A 17,327-nucleotide genomic window follows, 5' to 3' on the forward strand; every position below is an offset into this window, starting at 1 on the left:
CCGGAAGTTCAGACGTTTGTCAAGGGGGTACTGCATATACAGCCTCCTTTTGTGCCTCCAGTGGCACCTTGGGATCTCAATGTAGTTTTGGGGTTCCTAAAATCACATTGGTTTGAACCACTCACCACTGTGGACTTAAAATATCTCACATGGAAAGTGGTAATGCTGTTGGCCCTGGCTTCAGCCAGGCGTGTCTCAGAATTGGCGGCTTTATCCTATAAAAGCCCTTACCTAATTTTTCATACGGACAGGGCAGAATTGAGGACTCGTCCTCAATTTCTCCCTAAGGTGGTTTCAGCGTTTCACTTGAACCAGCCTATTGTGGTACCTGCGGCTACTAGGGACTTGGAGGACTCCAAGTTGCTGGACGTAGTCAGGGCCCTGAAAATATATGTTTCCAGGACGGCTGGAGTCAGAAAATCTGACTCGCTGTTTATCCTGTATGCACCCAACAAGCTGGGTGCTCCTGCTTCTAAGCAGACTATTGCTCGTTGGATTTGTAGTACAATTCAGCTTGCACATTCTGTGGCAGGCCTGCCACAGCCAAATTCTGTAAAAGCCCATTCCACAAGGAAGGTGGGCTCATCTTGGGCGGCTGCCCGAGGGGTCTCGGCTTTACAACTTTGCCGAGCAGCTACTTGGTCAGGGGCAAACACGTTTGCTAAATTCTACAAATTTGATACCCTGGCTGGCTGAGGAGGACCTGGAGTTCTCTCATTCGGTGCTGCAGAGTCATCCGTATTCTCCCGCCCGTTTGGGAGCTTTGGTATAATCCCCATGGTCCTAACGGAGTTCCCAGCATCCACTAGGACGTCAGAGAAAATAAGAATTTACTTACCGATAATTCTATTTCTCGTAGTCCGTAGTGGATGCTGGGCGCCCATCCCAAGTGCGGATTGTCTGCAATACTTGTAAATAGTTATTGTTAACTAAAGGGTTATTGTTGAGCCATCTGTTGAGAGGCTCAGTTGTTTTCATACTGTCAAACTGGATATAGTATCACGAGTTGTACGGTGTGATTGGTGTGGCTGGTAAGAGTCTTACCCGGGATTCTAAATCCTTCCTTATTATGTCTGCTCGTCCGGGCACAGTGTCCTAACTGAGGCTTGGAGGAGGGTCATGGTGGGAGGAGCCAGTGCACACCAGGTAGTCATAAATCTTTCTAGAGTGCCCAGCCTCCTTCGGAGCCCGCTATTTCCCATGGTCCTTACGGAGTTCCCAGCATCCACTACGGACTACGAGAAATAGAATTACCGGTGAGTAAATTCTTATTTTCTCTGACGTCCTAGTGGATGCTGGGTACTTCGTAAGGACCATGGGGAATAGACGGGCTCCGCAGGAGACTGGGCACTATTAAAAGAAAGATTAGGTACTATATCTGGTGTGCACTGGCTCCTCCCTCTATGCCCCTCCTCCAGACCTCAGTTAGAATCTGTGCCCGGCCAGAGCTGGATGCACCTAGTGGGCTCTCCTGAGCTTACTAGAAAAGAAAGTATTTGTTAGGTTTTTTATTTTCAGTGAGATCTGCTGGCAACAGACTCACTGCTACGAGGGACTGAGGGGAGAGAAGCAAACCTACCTGCTTGCAGCTAGCTTGTGCTTCTAAGGCTACTGGACACTATTAGCTCCAGAGGGATCGAACACAGGGCCCGACCTCGATCGTCCGTTCCCGGAGCCGCGCCGCCGTCCTCCTTGCAGAGCCAGAAGACGGAAGATTCCAGGAGAAAATCGGCGGCTGAAGACTCCGGTCTTCAATAAGGTAGCGCACAGCACTGCAGCTGTGCGCCATTGCTCCCACAGCACACCACACGCTCCGGTCACTGGTGCGCCCTGGGCTGCAATATGTATACCTTTGTTGGCAAAATGCACATAATACAGTTATAAACTGTATATGTGCCTAATCCCCCGCCATAAATATTATTAAAAAAGCGGGAGAAGCCCGCCGCTGAAGGGGCGGGGCTATCTTCCTCAGCACAGCCAGCGCCATTTTCTCTTCACAGCTCCGCTGGAAGGACGCTCCCCAGGCTCTCCCCTGCAGTATTCACTACGAGAAGGGTAAAAAAGAGAGGGGGGGGGCACATAAATTTAGGCGCAAAAGGTGATATAAGCAGCTATTGGGGGAAAATTCACTTTGTATTAGTGTAAATCCCTCTGTTATATAGCGCTCTGGTGTGTGCTGGCATACTCTCTCTCTGTCTCCCCAAAGGACTTTGTGGGGTCCTGTCCTCAGTCAGAGCATTCCCTGTGTGTGTGTGTGCGGTGTGTCGGTACGGCTGTGTCGACATGTTTGATGAGGACGCTTACGTGGAGGCGGAGCAGGAGCCGATAAGTGTGATGTCTTCCCCTGCGGGGCCGACACCAGAGTGGATGGATATGTGGAAGGTATTAACCGACAGTGTCAACTCCTTGCATAAAAGGTTCGATGACGTAACAGCTTTGGGACAGCCGGCATCTCAGCCCGCGCCTGCCCAAGCGTCTCTGAGGCCATCAGGGGCTCAAAAACGCCCGCTACCTCAGATGGCAGACACAGATGTCGACACGAAGTCTGACTCCAGTGTCGACGAGGATGAGACCAATGTACAATCCACAAGGGCCATCCGATGCATGATTACGGCAATGAAAAATGTGTTGCACATTTCTGACATTAACCCGGTTACCACTAAAAAGGGTATTATGTTTGGGGAGAAAAAGCAGCCAGTGACTTTTCCCCCATCTGATGAATTAAATGAATTGTGTGAAGAAGCGTGGTGTTCCCCAGATAAGAAATTAGTGATTTCTAAGAGGTTACTAATGGCGTACCCTTTCCCGCCAACGGACAGGTTGCGTTGGGAAACATCCCCTAGGGTGGACAAGGCGCTCACACGCTTATCAAAAAAGGTGGCACTGCCGTCTCAGGATACGGCCGCCTTAAAGGAGCCTGCAGATAGAAAGCAGGAGGCTATCCTGAAGTCTGTGTATACACACTCAGGTACTATACTGAGACCTGCTATTGCTTCAGCCTGGATGTGTAGTGCTGCAGCAGCAGCATGGTCTGATTCCCTGTCAGATAACATTGATTCCCTTGACAGGGATACTATTTTGCTAACCATAGAGCATATTAAAGACGTAGTCTTATATATGAGGGATGCACAGAGGGACATTTGCCGGCTGGCATCTAGAATTAATGCAATGTCCATTTCTGCCAGGAGAGTATTATGGACTCGGCAGTGGACAGGTGATGCTGATTCTAAAAGGCACATGGAAGTTTTGCCTTATAAGGGTGAGGAATTGTTTGGGGACGGTCTCTCGGACCTCGTATCCACAGCAACAGCTGGGAAGTCGACTTTTTTACCTCAGGTTCCCTCACAGCCTAAGAAAGCACCGTATTATCAAGTACAGTCCTTTCGGCCTCAGAAAGGCAAGCGGGTCAGAGGCGCGTCCTTTCTGCCCAGAGGCAGGGGTAGAGGGAAAAAGCTGCACCAGACAGCCAGTTCCCAGGAACAAAAATCCTCCCCTGCTTCCACTAAGTCCACCGCATGACGCTGGGGCTCCACAGGTGGAGCCAGGTGCGGTGGGGGCCCGTCTCCGGAACTTCAGCGACCAGTGGGTTCGCTCACAGGTGGATCTCTGGGTTCTACAAGTGGTATCTCAGGGATACAAGCTGGAGTTCGAGACGTCTCCCCCTCGCCGTTACCTCAAATCAGCCTTGCCAGCTACTCCCATGGAAAGGGAAGTAGTACTGGCTGCAATTCACAAGCTGTACCTTCAGCAGGTGATAATCAAAGTTCCCCTCCTTCAACAGGGACGGGGTTACTATTCCACAATGTTTGTGGTACCGAAACCAGACGGTTCGGTAAGACCCATTCTAAATTTGAAATCCTTGAACACTTATATAAGGAAGTTCAAGTTCAAAATGGAATCGCTCAGGGCGGTTATTGCAAGCCTGGAAGAGGGGGATTTTATGGTGTCACTGGACATCAAGGATGCTTACCTACATGTCCCCATTTACCCACCTCACCAGGAGTACCTCAGGTTTGTGGTACAGGACTGCCATTCCCAATTCCAGACGTTGCCGTTTGGTCTGTCCACGGCACCGAGGGTATTTACAAAGGTAATGGCCGAAATGATGATACTCCTTCGAAAGAAGGGAGTTATAATTATCCCGTACTTGGACGATCTCCTTATAAAGGCAAGGTCCAAGGAGCAGTAGTTGGTCGGAGTAGCACTATCTCAGGAAGTGCTGCAACAGCACGGCTGGATTCTGAATATCCCAAAGTCGCAGCTGGTTCCTACGACGCGTCTGCTGTTCTTGGGCATGATTCTGGACACAGAACAGAAGAAGGTGTTTCTCCCGGAGGAGAAGGCCAAGGAGTTGTCATCTCTGGTCAGAGACCTCCTGAAACCAAAACAGGTGTCGGTGCATCACTGCACGCGAGTCCTGGGAAAGATGGTAGCTTCTTACGAAGCAATTCCCTTCGGCAGGTTCCATGCAAGGATCTTTCAGTGGGATCTGTTAGACAAGTGGTCCGGATCGCATCTTTAGATGCATCGGCTGATCACCCTGTCCCCGAGGGCCAGGGTGTCTCTGCTGTGGTGGCTGCAGAGTGCTCATCTTCTCGAGGGCCGCAGATTCGGCATTCAGGACTGGGTCCTGGTGACCACGGATGCAAGCCTCCGAGGTTGGGGGGCAGTCACTCAGGGAAGAAACTTCCAAGGACAATGGTCGAGTCAGGAGACTTCCCTACACATAAATATTCTGGAACTAAGGGCCATTTACAATGCCCTAACTCAAGCAGAACCCCTGCTTCAAAACCAGCCGGTGCTGATTCAGTCAGACAACATCACGGCTGTCGCCCATGTAAACCGCCAGGGCGGCACAAGAAGCAGGATGGCGATGGCAGAAGCCACAAGGATTCTCCGATGGGCGGAAAATCACGTGCTAGCACTGTCAGCAGTGTTCATTACGGGAGTGGACAACTGGGAAGCAGACTTCCTCAGCAGGCACGACCTCAACCCGGGAGAGTGGGGACATCATCCAGAAGTCTTCCAGCTGATTGTAAATCGTTGGGAAAGGCCACAGGTGGACATGATGGCGTCCCGCCTCAACAAAAAGCTAAAAAGATATTGCGCCTGGTCAAGGGACCCTCAGGCGATAGCTGTGGACGCTCTAGTGACACCGTGGGTGTACCAGTCGGTTTATGTGTTCCCTCCGCTTCCTCTCATACCAAAGGTGCTGAGGATAATAAGAAAGAGAGGAGTAAGAAAAATACTCATCGTTCCGGATTGGCCAAGAAGAACTTGGTACCCGGAACTACAAGAAATGATCTCAGAGGACCCTTGGCCTCTGCCGCTCCGACAGGTCCTGCTACAGCAGGGGCCCTGTCTGTTCCAAGACTTACCGCGGCTGCGTTTGACGGCATGGCGGTTGAACGCCGGATCCTATTGGAGAAAGGCATTCCGGTTGAAGTCATTCCTACGCTGATAAAGGCTAGGAAGGATGTGACAGCAAAACATTATCACCGCATATGGCGAAAATATGTTGCTTGGTGTGATGCCATGAAGGCCCCAACAGAGGAATTTCAGCTGGGTCGATTTCTGCACTTCCTACAGTCAGGAGTGACTATGGGCCTAAAATTGGGATCCATTAAAGTCCAGATTTCGGCCCTGTCTATTTTCTTTCAAAAAGAACTGGCTTCACTGCCTGAAGTTCAGACGTTTGTTAAGGGAGTGCTGCATATTCAGCCCCCTTTTGTGCCTCCAGTGGCACCTTGGGATCTCAACGTAGTGTTGGATTTCCTAAAATCACATTGGTTTAAGCCACTTCAGACCGTGGAGTTGAAGTATCTCACGAGGAAGGTAGTCATGCTGTTGGCCTTGGCCTCAGCTAGGCGTGTGTCAGAATTGGCGGCTTTGTCCTGTAAAAGCCCATATCTGATTTTCCATATGGACAGGGCAGAATTGAGGACTCGTCCCCAATTTCTCCCAAAGGTGGTATCAGCGTTTCATTTAAACCAACCTATTGTGGTGCCTGCGGCTACTCGGGACTTGGAGGATTCCAAGTTGCTGGACGTAGTCCGTGCCCTGAAAATCTATGTTTCCAGGACGGCTAGAGTCAGAAAAACTGACTCGCTGTTTATCCTGCATGCACCCAACAAGCTGGGTGCTCCTGCTTCAAAGCAGACTATTGCTCGCTGGATCTGTAGCACGATTCAACTTGCACATTCTGCGGCTGGACTGCCGCATTCTAGATCAGTAAAAGCCCATTCCACGAGGAAGGTGGGCTCTTCTTGGGCGGCTGCCCGAGGGGTCTCGGCTTTACAACTTTGCCGAGCTGCTACTTGGTCGGGATCAAACACTTTTGCAAAATTCTACAAGTTTGATACCCTGGCTGAGGAGGACCTTGAGTTTGCTCATTCGGTGCTGCAGAGTCATCCGCACTCTCCCGCCCGTTTGGGAGCTTTGGTATAATCCCCATGGTCCTTACGGAGTACCCAGCATCCACTAGGACGTCAGAGAAAATAAGAATTTACTCACCGGTAATTCTATTTCTCGTAGTCCGTAGTGGATGCTGGGAGCCCGTCCCAAGTGCGGACTTTCTGCAATACTTGTATATAGTTATTGCTTAACTATAGGGTTATTGTTCTGAGCCATCTGTTGATTGAGGCTCAGTTGTTGTTCATACTGTTAACTGGGTATAGTTATCACAAGTTGTACGGTGTGATTGGTGTGGCTGGTATGAGACTTAACCTGGATTCCAAATCCTTTCCTAGTAATGTCAGCTCTTCCGGGCACAGTTTCCCTGACTGAGGTCTGGAGGAGGGGCATAGAGGGAGGAGCCAGTGCACACCAGATATAGTACCTAATCATTCTTTTAAGAGTGCCCAGTCTCCTGCGGAGCCCGTCTATTCCCCATGGTCCTTACGGAGTACCCAGCATCCACTACGGACTACGAGAAATAGAATTACCGGTGAGTAAATTCTTATTATATATATATATATATATGGGACATGTGTGTATTTGTTTATTACATTATGATTTATAATGAATGCTGAAGTAAGAGTATTCTTTCTCATGTGCTGGTCGCTCTGTTGATAAAGCTCTAGGTCGGCCGTGACGAGCAGATCCTCACAAGGAGTCCGAATGATTATTCTTTTCCCGCTGTGGATAGAATACTGTGAAAGTCAACTCCTTGTCGACACGGGGCCCTGTCACAAAGGATCGTACACAGGAAGCTAAGTGATATTTTATTTCTATGCTTTGGAGTTATTGGCATTACATGCACATGGGGGAGTGTTTATATTCGGAAAAGCATCCGATAGTATTACCCTAAAGAGAGTGGGGAAGTGTCTTATGTTGAGTCTTCTCTATTCCATGGCAAGAAATGCTGCGGCTGACTCCGAGAGATACTCGAGTGTTTCCCTGGGACGTTGTACCGCTGTGTGGGGAGGCCTCAGTTCAGTCAATCTCGGCGGATACCACTGGTAAGTCTAACTTCGTGAGTTAGATTCCCTCACAACGGTTGTTGACGCATTCGGTTGAGGGATGCAGTCATTTTAACTCGTTTGATACCCTTCTTTTTTCCCTTTTGGTGCAGATTGTGGTAGGTGAAAAGGTAAGAGTTCTGCAGCTTTGTTAGGTTCGCAGAAGCGGATGTCGTTTTCTGTTTCTACCACATCCACCGCAGGTCGCTGGGTCTATCTGGCTGGAGCCCACTTCGGTGGGAATTCGTCTACTACTCTTCAGTCAGTCTGGGAATTGACTTGGACCTGTGAGTCAATAATGGAATACAAAGGGGGACATGCTGGAGTTTACAGATGATTCCCCTCACTGATTTTTGGAATAGATCTTTCCGATTCCTCTCTGGAAGGGGAGGTGGTACGGGACGCCATACCAGAGTTGCGTCAGGTTCAGGACATTGTCCTGCTGTCCATATAAAAAAAAAAAAAAGGATTCCTACTTACGAAGGGAGCTCCAGCACGTAACGGTAGAAAAGGGGTAAAAGGCGTGTTTCTCTGCATTCGGCTTGCCTAGGTTGATATCCTGGATTGTCTTTGCCATTTCACCGGAGTGATGGCAGTATGATGGGTTCTTTCAATAATTAGAGCTGTTGTCATTCTGTGCTGAGACGCTCTCCTGATTAAGGCGAGGTCAAGAAACAACTGGTGCAAATCGTTGTTTCTCTGACGTCCTAGTGGATGCTGGGAACTCCGTAAGGACCATGGGGAATAGCGGCTCCGCAGGAGACTGGGCACAACTAAAAGAAAGCTTTTAGACTACCTGGTGTGCACTGGCTCCTCCCACTATGACCCTCCTCCAAGCCTCAGTTAGATTTCTGTGCCCGGCCGAGCTGGATGCACACTAGGGGCTCTCCTGAGCTCCTAGAAAGAAAGTTTATTTTAGTTTTTTTATTTTACAGTGAGACCTGCTGGCAACAGGCTCACTGCATCGAGGGACTAAGGGGAGAAGAAGCGAACCTACCTGCTTGCAGCTAGCTTGGGCTTCTTAGGCTACTGGACACCATTAGCTCCATAGGGATCGACCGCATGGAACTGGCCTTGGTGTTCGTTCCCGGAGCCGCGCCGCCGTCCCCCTTACAGAGCCAGAAGCAAGAAGAGGTCCGGAAAATCGGCGGCAGAAGACATCAGTCTTCACCAAGGTAGCGCACAGCACTGCAGCTGTGCGCCATTGCTCCTCATGCACACTTCACACTCCGGTCACTGAGGGTGCAGGGCGCTGGGGGGGGGGCGCCCTGAGCAGCAATAAAAACACCTTGGCTGGCAAATATATCACAATATATAGCCCCAGAGGCTATATATGTGATAAATACCCCTGCCAGAATCCATAAAAAAGCGGGAGAAAAAGGGGCGGAGCTATCTCTCTCAGCACACTGGTGCCATTTTCTCTTCACAGTATAGCTGGAAGACAGCTCCCCAGGCTCTCCCCTGTAGTTTGCAGGCTCAAAGGGTTAAAAAGAGAGGGGGGGGGGCACTAAATTTAGGCGCAATATTGTATATACAAGCAGCTATTGGGAAAAATTCACTCAATATAGTGTTAATCCCTAAATTATATAGCGCTCTGGTGTGTGCTGGCATACTCTCTCTCTGTCTCCCCTAAGGGCTGTGTGGGGTCCTGTCCTCAGTCAGAGCATTCCCTGTGTGTGTGCGGTGTGTCGGTACGGCTGTGTTGACACGTTTGATGAGGAGGCTTATGTGATGGCAGAGCAGATGCCGATAAATGTGATGTCGCCCCCTGTGGGGCCGACACCAGAGTGGATGGATAGGTGAAAGGTATAAACCGACAGTGTCAACTCCTTACATAAAAGGCTGGATGACGTAACAGCTATGGGACAGCCGGCTTCTCAGCCCGCGCCTGCCCAGGCGTCTCAAAGGCCATCAGGGGCTCAAAAACGCCCGCTCCCTCAGATGGCAGACACAGATGTCGACACGGAGTCTGACTCCAGTGTCGACGAGGTTGAGACATATACACAATCCACTAGGAATATCCGTTACATGATCCCGGCAATAAAAAATGTGTTACACATTTCTGACATTAACCCAAGTACCACTAAACAAGGGTTTTATGTTTGGGGAGAAAAAGCAGGCAGTGTTTTGTTCCCCCATCAGATGAGTGAATGAAGTGTGAAAAAGCGTGGGTTCCCCCGATAAGAAACTGGTAATTTCTAAAAAGTTACTGATGGCGTAACCTTTCCCGCCAGAGGATAAGTTACGCTGGGAGATATCCCCTAGGGTGGATAAGGCGCTCACACGTTTGTCAAAAAAGGTGGCACTGCCGTCTTAGGATACGGCCACTTTGAAGGTACCTGCTGATAAAAAGCAGGAGGCTATCCTGAAGTCTGTATTTACACACTCAGGTACTAGACTGAGACATGCAGATAGTGCTGCTGCAGCGTGGTCTGTTACCCTGTCAAACAGGGATACTATTTTGCGAACATAAGACGTCGTCTTACATATGAGGGATGCACAGAGGGATATTTTGCCGGCTGGCATCCAGAATTAATGCAATGTCCATTCTGTCAGGAGGGTATTAGAGACCCGACACTGGACAGGTGATGCTGACTTTAAAAGGCACATAGAGCCTTATAAGGGTGAGGAATTGTTTGGGGATGGTCTCTGGGACCTCGTATCCACAGCAACAGCTGGGAAGAAAAATTTTTACCTCAGGTTTCCTCACAGCCTAAGAAAGCACTGTATTATCAAAGGCGCTTCCTTTCTGCACAGAGACGAGGGAAGAGGGAAAAAGCTGCACCAGTCAGCCAGTTCCCAGAATCAAAATTCTTCCCCCGCTTCCTCTGAGTCCACCGCATGACGCGGGGGCTCCACAGGCGTAGCCAGGTACGGTGGGGGGCCGCCTCAAAAATTTCAGCGATCAGTGGGATCGCTCATAGGTGGATCCCTGGATCCTTCATGTAGTATCTCAGGGGTACAAGCTGGAATTCGAGGTGTCTCCCCCCCGCCGTTTCCTCAAATCTGCCTTGCCGACAACTCCCTCAGGCAGGGAGGCTGTGCTAGAGGCAATTCACAAGCTGTATTCCCAGCATGTGATAGTCAAGGTGCCCCTACTTCAACAAGGACGGGGTTACTATTCCACACTGTTTGTGGTACCGAAACCGGACGGTTCGGTGGGACCCATTTTAAATTTGAAATCCTTGAACACATACAAAAAAAATTCAAGTTCAAGATGGAATCGCTCAGGGCGATTATTGCAAGCCTGGAGGAGGGGGATTACATGGTATCCCTGGACATCAAGGATGCTTACCTACATGTCCCCATTTACCATCCTCACCAGGAGTACCTCAGATTTGGGGTACAGGATTGCCATTACCAATTCCAAACACTGCCGTTTGGACTGTCCACGGCACCAAGGGTCTTTACCAAGGTAATGGCAGAAATGATGATACTCCTTCGAAAAAAGGGAGTTTTAATTATCCCGTACTTGGACGATCTCCTTATAAAGGCAAGGTCCAAGGAGCAGTTGTTGGTCGGAGTAGCACTATCTCGGGAAGTGCTACAACAGCACGGATGGATTCTATACATTCCAAAGTCACAGCTGGTTCCTACCACACGCCTACTGTTCCTGGGAATGGTTCTGGACACAGAACAGAAAAAAGTGTTTCTCCCGCAGGAGAAAGCCAAGGAGCTGTCATCTCTAGTCAGAGACCTCCTGAAACCAAAACAGGTATCGGTGCATCACTGCACACGAGTCCTGGGAAAAATGGTAGCTTCTTACGAAGCAAAATTCCATTCGGCAGGTTCCATGCAAGCACCTTTCAGTGGGACCTCTTGGACAAGTGGTCGGGATCGCATCTTCAGATGCATCGGCTGATAACCCTGTCTCCAAGGACCAGGGTATCTCTACTGTGGTGGCTGCAGAGTGCTCATCTTCAAGAGGGCCGCAGATTCGGCATACAGGACTGGGTCCTGGTAACCACAGATGCCAGCCTTCGAGGCTGGGGGGCAGTCACACAGGGAAGAAATTTCCAAGGACTTTGATCAAGTCAGGAGTCGTCCCTACACATAAATATTCTGGAACTGAGGGCCATTTACAATGCCCTAAGTCTGGCAAGGCCTCTGCTTCAAAACCAGCCGGTACTGATCCAATCAGACAACATCACGGCAGTCGCCCTTATAAACCGACAGGGCGGCACAAGAAGCAGGATGGCGATGGCAGAAGCCACAAGGATTCTCCGATGGGCGGAGAATCACGTCTTAGCACTGTCAGCAGTGTTCATTCCGGGAGTGGACAACTGGGAAGCAGACTTCCTCAGCAGACACGACCTACACCCGGGAGAGTGGGGACTTCATCCAGAAGTCTTCCAACTGTTGGTAAACCGTTGGGAAAGGCCACAGGTGGACATGATGGCGTCCCGCCTAAACAAAAAACTAGATATTGCGCCAGGTCAAGGGACCCTCAGGCAATAGCTGTGGACGCTCTAGTGACACCGTGGGTGTACCAGTCGGTTTATGTATTCCCTCCTCTGCCTCTCATACCAAAGGTACTGAGAATAATAAGAAAACAAGGAGTAAGAACGATACTCGTGGTTCCGGATGGGCCAAGAAGAGCTTGGTACCCAGAACTTCAAGAAATGATATCAGAGGACCCATGGCCTCTACCGCTCAGACAGGATCTGCTACAGCAGGGGCCCTGTCTGTTCCAAGACTTACCGCGGCTGCGTTTGACAGCATGGCGGTTGAATTCCGGATCCTAAAGGAAAAAGGCATTCCGGAGGAAGTCATTCCTACGCTGATAAAAGCCAGGAAAGAAGTAACCGCAAACCATTATCACCGTATTTGGCGAAAATATGTTGCGTGGTGTGGGGCCAGGAAGGCCCCAACAGAGGAATTTCAGCTGGGTCGTTTTCTGCACTTCCTACAGTCAGGAGTGACTATGGGCCTAAACTTGGGTTCCATTAAGGTCCAGATTTCGGCTCTGTCGATTTTCTTCCAGAAAGAACTGGCTTCACTGCCTGGAGTTCAGACATTTGTAAAGGGAGTGCTACATATTCACCCCCCTTTTGTGCCTCCTGTGGCACCTTGGGATCTCAAACGTGGTGTTGAGTTTCCTAAAATCACATTGGTTTGAGCCACTTAAAACTGTGGATTTGAAATATCTCACGTGGAAAGTGGTCATGTTATTGGCCTTGGCTTCGGCCAGGCGTGTGTCAGAATTGGCGGCTTTGTCATGTAAAAGCCCTTATCTGATTTTCCATATGGATAGGGCAGAATTGAGGACTCGTCCCCAGTTTCTCCCTAAGGTGGTATCAGCTTTTCACTTAAACCAACCTATTGTAGTGCCTGCGGCTACTAGGGACTTGGAAGATTCCACGTTACTGGACGTAGTCAGGGCCTTAAAAATGTATATTTCCAGGACGGCTGGAGTCAGGAAAACTGACTCGCTTTTTATCCTGTAGGCACCCAACAAAATAGGTGCTCCTGCTTCTAAGCAGACTATTGCTCGCTGAATTTGAAGCACAATTCAGCTGGAGCATTCTGCGGCTGGATTGCCGCATCCTAAATCAGTAAAAGCCCATTCCACGAGGAAAGTGGGCTCATCTTGGGCGGCTGCCCGAGGGGTCTCGGCTTTATAACTTTGCCGAGCTGCAACTTGGTCAGGGGCAAACACGTTTGCAAAATTCTACAAATTTGATACCCTGGCTGAGGAGGACCTTGAGTTCTCTCATTCGGTGCTGCAGAGTCATCCGCACTCTCCCGCCCGTTTGGGAGCTTTGGTATAATCCCCATGGTCCTTACGGAGTTCCCAGCATCCACTAGGACGTCAGAGAAAATAAGATTTTACTCACCGGTAAATCTATTTCTCGTAGTCCGTAGTGGATGCTGGGCGCCCATCCCAAGTGCGGATTGTCTGCAATACTTGTATATAGTTATTGCCTAACTAAAGGGTTATTGTTGAGCCATCTGTTGAGAGGCTCCGTTATATTTCATACTGTTAACTGGGTATAGTATCACAAGTTATACGGTGTGATTGGTGTGGCTGGTATGAGTCTTACCCGGGATTCAAAATCCTTCCTTATTGTGTCAGCTCTTCCGGGCACAGTATCCTAACTGAGGCTTGGAGGAGGGTCATAGTGGGAGGAGCCAGTGCACACCAGGTAGTCTAAAAGCTTTCTTTTAGTTGTGTCCAGTCTCCTGCGGAGCCGCTATTCCCCATGGTCCTTACGGAGTTCCCAGCATCCACTACGGACTACGAGAAATAGATTTACCGGTGAGTAAAATCTTATTTTCTCTCTGACTGTTCTTCAACACAGGGAATGGCTGTTGTTCCCAACGACGCAGATGTCGGAGGTGGGTATCAGAGTAGTTACTGAACGGTTGAAGTTCTGTGTTTTCCTGTGGAAAGAGGTCTGCGGATCCAGAGTCGGATCAGATTTGCAGTGACAATCCATCAATATGTTCTGTTGATGGAGAGGTTGGTGCGGCCTAAGAGGCTTTGCTGTAAGCAGGTCAAATGCCAGAATGTTTTTCACGGGGCCAGTTGAAAATGTGGTCCGGGTCTCACCTGCACATGCGCCAGTATATAATCCTAGTGGCCAAGATATCGCTCCTGTGGTGTCTGCTCAGTTCTCACCTCCTAGAGGGAAGAAGGTTAGAATCCAGGATGAGACCCTGGTGTCCATGCATGCAGATCTCCGAGACTGAGGAGCAGTCCTTGCAGGGGACGTATTTCCAGAAGAAAAGGTCAAGCTGGGAAGCTTGTCTGCAATAAGCTTTCTTGAATTAAGAGCTATTTTCAATGGACATATGCTTTGTGATCTGCCGTGTTAATTCTGTCGGGCGACTTGACAGCTGTGGTGTAAGTGAGCCGCTAGGACGGAACATGGAGCAAAGCGGCAATGGCAGATGCCGTAAAAGTTTTCCGCTGAGTGAAACAACTGGTAAACGCTATATTAGCAGTCTTCGGTCCGGATGTGAACGACGGAGAAATACATTCCTCTGCAGATGCGATCTCCATCCGGAAGATATACAGTCGTCATCGAGAAGTTTCACTGAAGCAACAGGTCTTTGAGGTGTGCCTCGATTCGACATATTAGTGTCTCGCCTCAACAAGAGATCTCAGGAATATTGTTCCAGGTCATGGGACACTCAAGCTATAGTAGTGGACGTCCTCGGGACACCTTGGGTGTTCAGTCGGTCTATGTGTCCACTCCGTTTTCACTCTTCTGAAGGTGATAAACGTAAAATGAACAAGGGTTCAGGCGATCCTCATTGTTCCGGTCTGAACATGGAAGGCTTGGGATCCAGTTCTTCAAGATTTACTCATAGCGGATCCCTGGCCTCTTCCTCTACGTGAGGACCTGTTACAACAAGATCCGGGCGTGTATCAAGACTTACCGCGGCTGTGTTTGGCGGCATGGCGGTTGAACGCCATATCCTAGCCAGAAAGGGTTTTTCCAGTGAAGTCATTTCCAATTTTCTTCAGGCTAGAACAGAAGTAACGGCAAAGCCTTACCACCGTGTTTGGAGAAAATATGTGTCTTGGTGTGAATCCAAGAAGGCTACTACGGTAGACTTTCAGTTGGGTCATTTTTCTACATTCTTTGCAAGCAGGTGTGTTTGCAAGCCTAAAGTTAGGCTCCATTCAAGAGTGGTTTTGACCTTATAAATTTTCTTTTAAGGAAGAATTGGCGACCTTTCCGGAAGTTCGGACCTTCGTGGAAGTAGTACTGCACATCCAACCTCCATTTGTGCCCCCATTGGCACCGTGGGACCTTGACGTGGTGTTGTTTTTTTGTGTCACAATAATTGGAACCTTTCTGAAAGGTTGTGTTAAATTTTCTCTCTTGGAGAGTGGTCATGCTTTTGGCTTTGGCGTCCGCAAGGCGGGTGTCGGAAGTGGCGGCTGGGTCTCACAGGAGCCCCTGTTTGATCTTCCAGGTGGATAGAGAGAAATTGAGAACTCCGATAATAGTTCTGCCAACAGTGGTTTAGGTGTTTTGCAGTGTGTTTGATGCCTGTGGTTACTTGAGCTGATTCAAAGTCTCGATGTAGTCAGTGCTTTGAATATTTATGTCGCCAATTTGGCTCAGTTTGTGGAAACAGAGGCTCTGTTTTAGTCAGGTATGCTCCCAGCGTGATTGGGGCGCCTGCATCTCTGTAGTCGGTTACACGCTAGATCTGTGATCCGCTTCGGCGTGCTCGTTCTACGGCTGGATTGCCGTTACCGAATTTGGTGGTGACCCATTCTACTTGGAAAGTGGGTTTTCTTGGGCGGATGCCCGAGGAGTCTCGGCAATTCATCTTTGCCGAGCGGATACTTGGTCGGGTTCAAACACTGTTGCTAAGCTCTACAAGTTTGATACCCTGGCTGATGGGGTCCTCATGTTGCTCAATCGGTGCTGCAGAGTTGTCCGCACTCTCCCGCCCGGTCTGGAGCTTTGGTATAAACCCCATGGTCCTTACGGAGTCCCCAGCATCCTCTAGGACGTAGGAGAAAATAGGATTTTAATACCTACCGGTAAATCCTTTTCTCTTAGTCCATAGAGGATGCAGGGCGCCCGTCCCAGTGCGTACTGTGTCTGCAGTAATTGGTGATGGTTACACTCTTGTGGTGTTTCTTTTGTCAGGCTGTTGCTGATGTTGTGCATGCCATGGCAGGCGGTGTCTTTTTATTGGTTGTGTTGACACACTGGTTGTGTTACATATTCTCTCAGCATGTGGCTGTGTATTTTTCATGCCTTTGGCTGGTATTCTTTTGAATGCCACGTTCTTTGGTATGTTCGTGGTGTGAGCTGGTATGACACTCACCGTGTTTAAACAATAAATTATTTCCTCGAAATGTCCGTCTCCCTGGGCACAGTCTTCTAACTGAGTTCTGGAGGAGGGGCATAGAGGGAGGAGCCAGTTCACACCCAGTAAAAGTCTTATAGTGTGCCCATGTCTCCTGCGGATCCCGTCTATACCCCATGGTCCTTACGGAGTCCCCAGCATCCTCTACGGACTAAGAGAAAAGGATTTACCGGTAGGTATTAAAATCCTATTTTTGCCCATCACTGACATCCCAACTTTTCAGCAGAGTGGAGAGGGATTTTGCACATCCGGAAAAGGGGCTGAGCAGTGGGAGAGGTGGCCTCAAACCCTCCCCCGACACCACGGGAAGCTGCGGCCTGTGGGAGGGACAGCGGAGCAGTGCCTGAAAAGTTGGACTGTCCCACTACATTCAGGGCGGTTAGGAGGTATGCATCAACCCTCCTTGTCCATCATTCCACTTACATTTTTATGCCCATCACTTTCTCATTTCACTTACAATAATTGCTCCTCTTTGTTTCATAAGATGGTGTTGGCTGTGGCTGGTCAGTCCCTGCTCGGTGTACTGCTGGCTGTGGTACAGTGTCGCAGGCACAGCCGGTTCATACACCCATGGCTCCTTGTAGATCATTAGGGGATGGTTGCGGGAGCGCGCATCGTTAACGACATTGAGTGTACACACTGGACAAGATTGTAAAAGATCTCGCTGAGATCGGCCCTTCTGAGCGAGATCTTTTACTTTATCGTCTAGTGTGTATGGGGCTTTAGAAGGAAAGGGCGCCATGCAGAAGGAGGGAGCATGTCCGAGGTTAAGTCTCCGCGGAGAGCCGCTGGGACCTAGCGCTTGGCGACGATCTGCCGATAAACAGATACAGAGCAGATTGCGCCTCTAACAATCCTTACATACCACTAGCGAATCACTCATCGCTGTTGGCGCCCAGCATTTCTGCTTCCAGCTGTGGACTGCACTCGCGACCTCATGCTGAGATGGTGGCAACACACTTTGGCCTCCCTACGTTATGTACTTTTTACCTCAACTCTACCTTTTCATCATTTTAGTGCGTTAGG

At 49.5% G+C, this 17,327-nt stretch overlaps 1 protein-coding gene across 5 annotated transcripts in view; it reads left to right on the forward strand.

The window, feature by feature from the left end:
- SPC24 (SPC24 component of NDC80 kinetochore complex) overlaps nucleotides 1–17,327 on the forward strand; it is a 61,286-nt gene that overhangs the window by 17,684 nt on the left and 26,275 nt on the right. Inside the window, exon 1 of one of the 5 annotated variants that reach the window (XM_063931388.1) lies at nucleotides 7,365–7,460. The exons of 3 other annotated variants lie outside the window; for them this stretch is intronic. The gene's annotated coding sequence lies outside the window, so the exon portion shown is untranslated. Of the gene's footprint in view, nucleotides 1–7,364; nucleotides 7,461–16,574; nucleotides 16,688–17,327 lie in introns of those variants that run through there. One more of the 5 variants, XM_063931387.1, reaches the window with a different exon arrangement.

This window comes from Pseudophryne corroboree, chromosome 6 (assembly GCF_028390025.1).
Source record: "Pseudophryne corroboree isolate aPseCor3 chromosome 6, aPseCor3.hap2, whole genome shotgun sequence".
Taxonomy (NCBI): domain Eukaryota; kingdom Metazoa; phylum Chordata; class Amphibia; order Anura; family Myobatrachidae; genus Pseudophryne; species Pseudophryne corroboree.